The sequence below is a fragment of the Corvus brachyrhynchos genome, unplaced genomic scaffold (assembly GCF_000691975.1).
Source record: "Corvus brachyrhynchos isolate BGI_N302 unplaced genomic scaffold, ASM69197v1 scaffold223, whole genome shotgun sequence".
NCBI classification, from domain to species: domain Eukaryota; kingdom Metazoa; phylum Chordata; class Aves; order Passeriformes; family Corvidae; genus Corvus; species Corvus brachyrhynchos.
In genome coordinates, this window is record NW_008237174.1 from 5,424,053 (window position 1) to 5,432,270 (window position 8,218).

The 8,218-nt window shown below is 37.9% G+C and overlaps 1 long non-coding RNA gene across 1 annotated transcript in view; it reads left to right on the plus strand.

Moving 5' to 3' along the window:
• The window catches only part of LOC108445348, a 23,096-nt gene extending 15,999 nt beyond the window's left edge, over window positions 1–7,097 (plus strand). The window contains exon 3 of the long non-coding RNA XR_001860174.1: window positions 6,547–7,097. This is a non-coding gene — a long non-coding RNA (uncharacterized LOC108445348). The remainder of the gene's footprint in view (window positions 1–6,546) is intronic.
• The last annotated feature ends 1,121 nt before the right edge of the window (window positions 7,098–8,218 follow it).

Below are 8,218 nucleotides of genomic sequence, written 5' to 3' on the forward strand. Positions count from 1 at the left end.
CCTGCTCCCAGCCATCAGTGCATGTGTGTGCACCCCGAGCCTCTTACACTCACCAGTGTGGAGCCATTAACCAAGGGAGCCATTCACCAACACTTCCAAAAACAAATGTATCCCCTCTTCTCGTTCTGTTTCAAATATGCAATTCCATGTACCAATTAATTACTGATTTCTTTAGGTAATTAATTGCTAAGTGCTAAAGAATTGTTGCAGTACTGTATGTAGAAGTAAGAAAATTACTCAAAGGTTTTAGAAAAGTCTTCAAGAAAGCAATTACTGCTAGTTGTAGTCAAAATTATTTGTTATATTAATTACCAGTAATCTCTGCCTAGACATAATTAGACTGGAAGCAATTTTATAGTGGTGTAATGTAATTATGTAATTAATATGAAAAATAACAGATTATTTTACTTTAATTTGACATATTATATGTTTAAGACCTTTCCAATTAAAGAACAAAGCATTGACTTAAAGAACAAAGTATGCACCAAGTTTTGGGATAATTTCACACAGCAATAGCACATTTAGGCAGATCTTAAGATCTGTACATTCTTGTTGAGTGCTTATAAATATGACCTGAACCTAAGCTTTTGATAAATTTCCATTTTGGACCTGAATTAATTGCTCTCCAACTAAGTAGAGTAGTTCTAAACTCTTGTCCAAATTTTACTCCTACAACTTCATGTAGAATGTACCTTTCAGAGATACTCATGCTCATCTCAATCTGATCTGATCTGATAAACAACATAATTTATTCACATTTTTAATTGGTGATTGTTTAGTTTTCTGCTGGAATTAATCTCAGGCTCATATCAGAATAATTTAAGCACAAGCTTAGCATTAAGCAAACATTTGGTGTAGTCCACTGACGTGTGTTCTGTATTCCTCTTTTTCCCATATTTTTCATGGTGACAATAAACAGATGCCCAAGGGATTTTCCAAATTTAAGCTCAAATCAGCAAGGAAAATGGTGATTTCAGAACATAATCATAAAATATTAACTAGTCATATAGAATGTTTCTCTTTGAAAAAAAAAAATCAGAGAAAAAGTCCCAGGTTTTTAATAAAATAAAAGTACATATCACAAAGAAAAAATATTTTGTTAAAAACTTTTCACAAACTTTTTTGGAGTGGGGCAGTTTATGAAACACATTTTCAATTTAGGTACACTTTCAGCAGTGAATTATAATATTTCTGATAAGTAATTTTACATCATTTAAAGCTTTTTGTCTTTTTATATTTTATTTTTTATTTACTGCAGGGTTTTGTTCTACAGAGTATCATTAATAACCAGATTTCATAAGCACAAGCCCACAACAGAAAGATTATCTATCTCAGATAATTTTTTACCACCTATAATAGTACTCTGTGAGAATTCACTGATAAAAAGTGTGAAAAAATTATTATTAAGGAACTACTTTCATTTGTATCATTGTATTACTGCAATTTCTTGCTACAGTGTTTTGACAGAGGCTCTTCTGCTGAGGAATGGAATAACCCATAAATACCCAGAATCCATGTCAGGAACTTTCACTGAACCAGACCATTCCTCAGAGACCCTCTGGATGAGAGCGTTTTGTTGTATTCTCTAACCTGAGTAGCCACTGGTCAGGTTTTCCTGAGTGTCTGCAAGCACCTCATACAAATAAAGGCTGACTCTTTCTGGAGTGATTTTCATGTAAAGGAAAGATGCAAAATAGGGTTTGTGCAGCCTCAGATGCATCACTTCAGTGATGAAATTATTTCCAGGGTTTTAATGTGTAATGGTATATATAGAAGAAATTAATGTTATCCCCTCTTTTCCAAAACCTTTTTGTTTAAAATAAATGCTTCCTGTTACTGCTAAAACAACTGCTAAACCTGAAGATAAGGCACAGTGTAGGTACTGTATTCAATTTTAGGAAGATTCCACCTGAGCAAATTATTTCTAGATACCTCAGTTTCTGGAATGTATTGTATGTTACTACTCTCCTATTATTTGTCAAAAAAAACCCACAAAAAATCAACCAACCAACCAAAAAAACCCAGAATCCTGCATATATTTGGCTTAGTTTCTCCATTATTCACTGCAGAGTACTCATGAGGGATCTAAGTTGCATTTACTGGAATCTGAGGAGTCTGAAAATCATTTTCATTTCAGTGTTGATACAAAAAAAACCCCTACTCTGTAATTGTCTTTAGCTTTTAGGTAGCTCGTGGCTTTCAAAGTGAATAGCTCATTTTGAATGTGATTGAGATTTTTATGGGAAATTAGTACCATTTGTTTGTAAAGTAAATTTCAAATTAGAAGTCATGTGGTAAAAATGGAGTCAATTTATGGAGCATTTCAGGTTTTGATTTTTTTTCCTCTCATATTTAGTGATAATGACAAATCCCTTTTTAATGAAGTTTTAAAATGAAAGCCAGTCTCATGTGGCTTTTTTTATCACCTATTTACTTTAGATAAAAACTCTTATTGTCCTGAACCACGAGCATTATGCAGACTAAAAATGCCACATTAAATCTGTCGTTTTAATCCCAAGACATGGATTGCACCATAATTTATTGGATAAAATTATAGTAACAAATAGCAGTGATGATGTAACACTATATTTCAACATGTTTTACAGCACCACAATGTTATTCTTGTGATTATACTGTAGTTGGAATAAATATTACTAAATTTGAGACAGATTTATTATGGTTTTAGACTTTCTTTTACTTGGTCCAGGAAACAGAGGATTTACACAGTAACTCTTATTAACATTAATGAGCATTAATTGCTTATCTCCCTTGTGAACGATGAGGAGTTTCTATCCCTCTGGCTGTCCTGTATGTTAGCACCTTTTAAGGTTTGGTTTGGGACTAGATCATCCCTCCAGTTTCAGCACTGTGTGAAAGGAGGCACTGAGCCAGAAAAACATTTCAATCCTTCCCTTCATCTCTCTTGCCGTTGAGAACCCATCCACAGTCATTTGGGCGAGAGGAGCCAGGCCACACTATGTGTAGTCTTTTTGCAGCTCTGATGCTCTCCTGTGTGAATAAAGGGCAAAATGCGCAGGCAGGTCAAACCCAGCCCAGCCTTTCTGCCCCTCGTTCTAGCTTCAGAGAGCCAGGAGGCCACGTGAGACACCTGAGGGGACAGAGAGTCTCATTTTGCCTTAATGCCATAAACTGGCAGGTATGATCTGATTCCTCATTATATATGTCCTGAAAAGATAGCTTTGGGTTTGGAACAAGTAGACTGTTACCAGAAAAATTTGACCTTCTGTCGGAAATAAATTCAAACCACACTTTTTGGTGAGATGCTGAACAGTGGGAGAAACTTGCACTGTCCTCCTGACTGGTCATTGATTCCCACCACTCTTACAGTCACAGACGTCACTCTGTGATGTTAAGAAGAACCATTTATGGCATTTTCAGCTAGTCCCAAAACAGCAGAGGAAAACCAAACTCCCAAGAGAATCTGTTCTTACATCAGCAGCCAGGTCCTGCATGGACTGCCATGGCTCTGGCTGTTCAAGGCATGAGGTTGGCAATAAGCATTTGGATTTCTGACCAGCTTGCCAGTATCTCTGAGAAAGAAAAGGCTGAATCCTGTTTTCATCTGTACCAGTGCATACCATTTACTTCAATTACCTTGGCCTGAAATAGCTGATTTCCATTTGATATTTACACTCTGGTACCAACACGTTACAGAAGGGCTCTATCTGGCCTGTGAAAACTTTCCTTCCACGTTATAAAGTCAGTGCTTAACTTCTGTTCCCATATTAATTTTTTTAATAATTTGCAACATCTCAGAAAATAGTATCTTTTAAATACAGTCCCCTGCAAACCTGATCTGTGAGGTTTAGCCTTGTGCTTCAGCCAGAATCTCACAGACCAAGTGCTTAATGGAAATGAGCAGGAACTGGGTGATATTTCTCCATTATGAGTTAAATCTCTGAGTGCTTCAGGGTACTTTGGGGCAACAGAAAGGGGAAAAATATGGAAAACAGTTTCAGCTTTCCAGTTTGGAACCTGCCTTGCTGTAATTTTGAGACACAATCTAAACCACAGGTAATTGATCATAATGAAAAAAATGCATTAATGAAAGTAATTGACAAAAGCCAGTACACCTGTCAAAGAAGAGAAACCTTGAAAAGGAACGGTGAGCTTTTGAAGGTCAAGGCTCAGTGTGGTGTAATCCCTACCATCTGTGTTCAGGCTGGTGCTATTCTCAGACTGTCATATGCACTCTCTTCTTTGAAAATAACAGACAAGGGAAAAAAGGCTTACCCGACAGGGAGCCTAAATGTAGTTAGTTTTATAGAAAATGAAAAAGCACCACTGTATAAACTTAAGATGACCCTTAATTTTCCTTCCCCTTGACCTACACACGTCCACAATTGGTTTCAGAGCTGTAGTGGCACTGGGAATGAAAATAACCAAGGGGACAATAAAATGTAACAGTTATAACTGTGAGTTGGAATTGTAGGCAACCATACCCAATGTAATCAGAAAGCATGGTATTGCCCTGCAAACTCACTAACCTGATTAAGAAATTTCAGCCTTTTCTTCAGCTGAGAGAGGTTCTTGCCTTGAACCTACAAAAAGCTGTGGACTGATTCCTGTGCCCTCACCAAATTTGTAACCCGTGGTTGCCTCATCCTTTCAGATGTTTGGGATGTCCTGCTCCCCAAAGCTTCTGGATGTTTTCAGACAGCAGGGAGAAGCTTGACACACTTGTGTGGGATTAGTGCCTGGGTACACATTCATATGCTGGATCTGCAGAGCCCATATTCAAATTCTCAGAAAATACCCACTGGCTCACAGTCCATAAGCACAGGGCTGGAACAGGCACCTTGGATAGCCAGCTCCTGATAGAGGCACTGCTCAGAGAATAGAAGCTGTGTTCAGTGCCCTGTGTTTTCTGAACACCAACTACCAGATAGCAGAGCAATCAGCCTTCCTTCAGATGGCTTTGCGTGTTGTTTGGATGACTTAGAAAGTATGAAGAGAGTCTTCTGCACCCACAAAATAGTGTAGCTTGCTGATCAGGTCACTTTGTGTGGTCTGGAGTTCAAATCCCTCAGGCACACGAGGAAATTGAATTCAGGTTTCCCACACACTGACAGGATATATTAATCACAGCGTTATTATATTAAATAAGGGCATTAGCTCCTCCATGGCAGTTCTGCTTTGAAAGAAAAGGTTTAGAAATCCAGCTCCAGAAGCTGGAATGGAAACTCCAACTGTCTCATCCAGACGTCTTCCTAGCATCTGAACATGAAGCCCTGATGAAGCATAACATTTGTTAAACACATAAATTTGTTCTTATTAAATCATCATCAAATGCAGAGGTAGATGCCTGCTTGCTTGCCTTGTTTCTTATTCCTCTCCTTTCAAACATCCACATACATCCCCCAGGGAGCATCTTTAGGAAGTTGCTCTTTCCAGAAGATGGGAAGGGATCTGTAGTGATCAAGCATTTGGTCTTCAGGTTAAATCCCTTCAGGGTTTCTTTCCAGCTCTAGTCTAGATTTTTTCACACCAAAAATTCAAGGATGAGAAAAATTTTCAAAATCTTTACAAAATTCCCGAATTTTCTAATTTACTTTCAAAATATAGTGGATACATGGAGACAGTAGGCTGCCATCTGGAGACTTTTTTTTTTGGACATTTTTCTATGAGAAAGGTTCATCTATTAAAGTAATGATAAAGGAATTTTCATAGAACTTTTTACTGCAGAGTGCAGACATGTAAAACTACAAAGCACAACCAAACAGATCCCCCAGAAGTCATGTTTCATCTACTTTGTGGGAAATGGTATATATGAAAAGCTGCTATTTCTGTTACTTTTGAGTGACAAAAATGGTGTGTCTAAAAGTACTATATATGTTATATATACTCCTTGATCCTGAGAAGAAAAATCAAAAAATAAAAACATCTGCCTCCATGCACAACACCAGAACACACCACATAAAACATCCCTCTGTTAAATGAAGATTCCTGGGAAAACAACCACAATAAAAATAACATATAAAAGAATAATAGCGTTCCACAAATGTCTAATTAAAAAGGTTCTCCATCTCTTTGAAAGAAACACATTTCATTTGCCCTCATTAAGGTGACCTAACCACTGTGCTTCACCCTTTCCTGCCTGCATGATGCAATCAACACAATTCCTGAAAACAGCAAACAAGAGGCAAAGAATCACCTTTCTCTCACTGAGTTTTAGCTGCCTAATCAACTTTAAGCATACACCTCAATTAATGATTCAAAAGGCATCCTGTTGACCCTGTATCATCTAACTCTACAGTATACACAGAGGTTCAGAACTTGGTCTACCTTGAAAGATGGTTCCAGAGAATCTTTGCTAATACCTTTTCCTTGCTATTCACACTCACTCAAAGTAAGCACTTATCTTATTATTTTTAACTTTGACCTGGATGCACTCTCTGTTGATAGAATGAAACTTCTTGCTCAGTACAAGCAGGCAATTCTGGCAATTCTTCTTCTTGTTTGCATTAATTATGTTTTTCAATTAATTCAATTTCTTTACCTTTTTCTCTATTGCATGTGTCTCAGGGTGTGGTTTGCTTGCGCTGAAGCTGTACCAGCCAGGTCACAGAAACTGAGGGAGCCTGAAGCTGCTTTAACACCCAGGAACATCCAGAGCCCAGCTCACAACTGCTCCTATCTGTGAAGGACCTCATTGCCAAAGCTATGCTAGACCACAACACCTTGGAGAAAATTAACAGTTGGTACAAAAGGTGAGAAGTGTTACCGGGCCAAGGAATGCTCTTGCCGGGATACTCACTGGACAGTAATGGGACAAGAGACGTGACAAAAACCAGTGTGAGACTAGATTAAAATCTCTTGATTTATAGCTGTTGAAGCTGTATAGAGGAATGAAAACTTCCAAAAATAAATAAATATTCTAAAGAAATCACAGGTTTGGACTTAACTTTACTAATAAGAAAAAAGAAAGAGAAAAGAAAAGGGGAATAAAAAATAAAATTGAAATCTAAAATTGAGATGGAAGTGCAATGAAGATTTACTAGCATGAAACTCAGTGTCCATTGGCAAAAAAAGTTGAAAGACACAGAAAGAAAGGAAGAAATGAGAAAGACAATCTTAAAACCCTGCAAAATTTTTATTAAAATTCATAAATAAATGTTTTTCTATTATAGACTGCAAAAAAATCCTATTTTTGAAATTTCCAGAGTTTGGTATTTTATGCACTGGATTGCCAATCTCAAGGCACACCTGAAAAAATAGTGTGAAAGAAGTAAAAACATTCATAGGGGGAGCATTTCCATGCAGAAGGAGTGAAAGAAGCCAGATCACAAACAAAGCTACTAAAGCAGTAGAGATTTCCATTTGTGATGAGGCTCGTCATCCTTTAGGAAAAGAATCTGACAATGGCTAGGAATAACTTTCTCAGCTCACAATTCTAAGCAGTTTATGTCAACATTTTCTTCTTTTAATCCTCAGGGTAATACATGTTTTTCTCCTACAAGAAGTGTCAGCTCTGGTCAACGTGTAGTAGGTGCAAAATTTGTATATTACAGCATTATTGATGTGTTGTTAGTACCATGTCCTACATTTTAATTAGCTGCACAGCAAAGAGAAGGAGCTGCTTCTTTGCCTTGTGTGTCTTCTGAAATGAAGCATTCTACAAAATAAGAGAGGATCTCGAGGGGTAGAGATCAGTCTGCACCATGTGTGCAGGGGCAGGACATGCTCTGAAGTACAGCTTCTACATTTCAATTTGTCACTATTGTTTTGGCTCTCAAGTCTCCTCTGCTTTTTTCCAAAGCCACTGGAGAGCCGGCAGGAATCACGAGACAACGCACTTGCTGAGTGGGACTGCACAGTCCCATGCTTGGGCTGACAAGTTGGCAGTGGATATCTTTCATCCAGTACATCTCTATAAATTGCACAAAAAAATGCCTGGGGAGCCTTGGTAATGAATACATCAACTTTTACCCTGCACTGTAAAAACAGCTATAAGGAAATGATTTCTATGCTACAGAGGGGGTACACAGGCTAAAAAGAAAACACAACACTTGCCAGAAAAATAAATGCCCTGCTCCATCAGAGAGATGAGAGAGAAAGATAAAGTGCTCTGTTTATGCTACGCTGTTGTATTGGGTTTGCATGGCAAGGTCTGGGGAGCAGGGGAGACACAGGGGTGACTTCTCTGAGGAGGTGCCAGAAGCTTCCCCTGTGTCTAAAAGAACACAAGACAGATCCA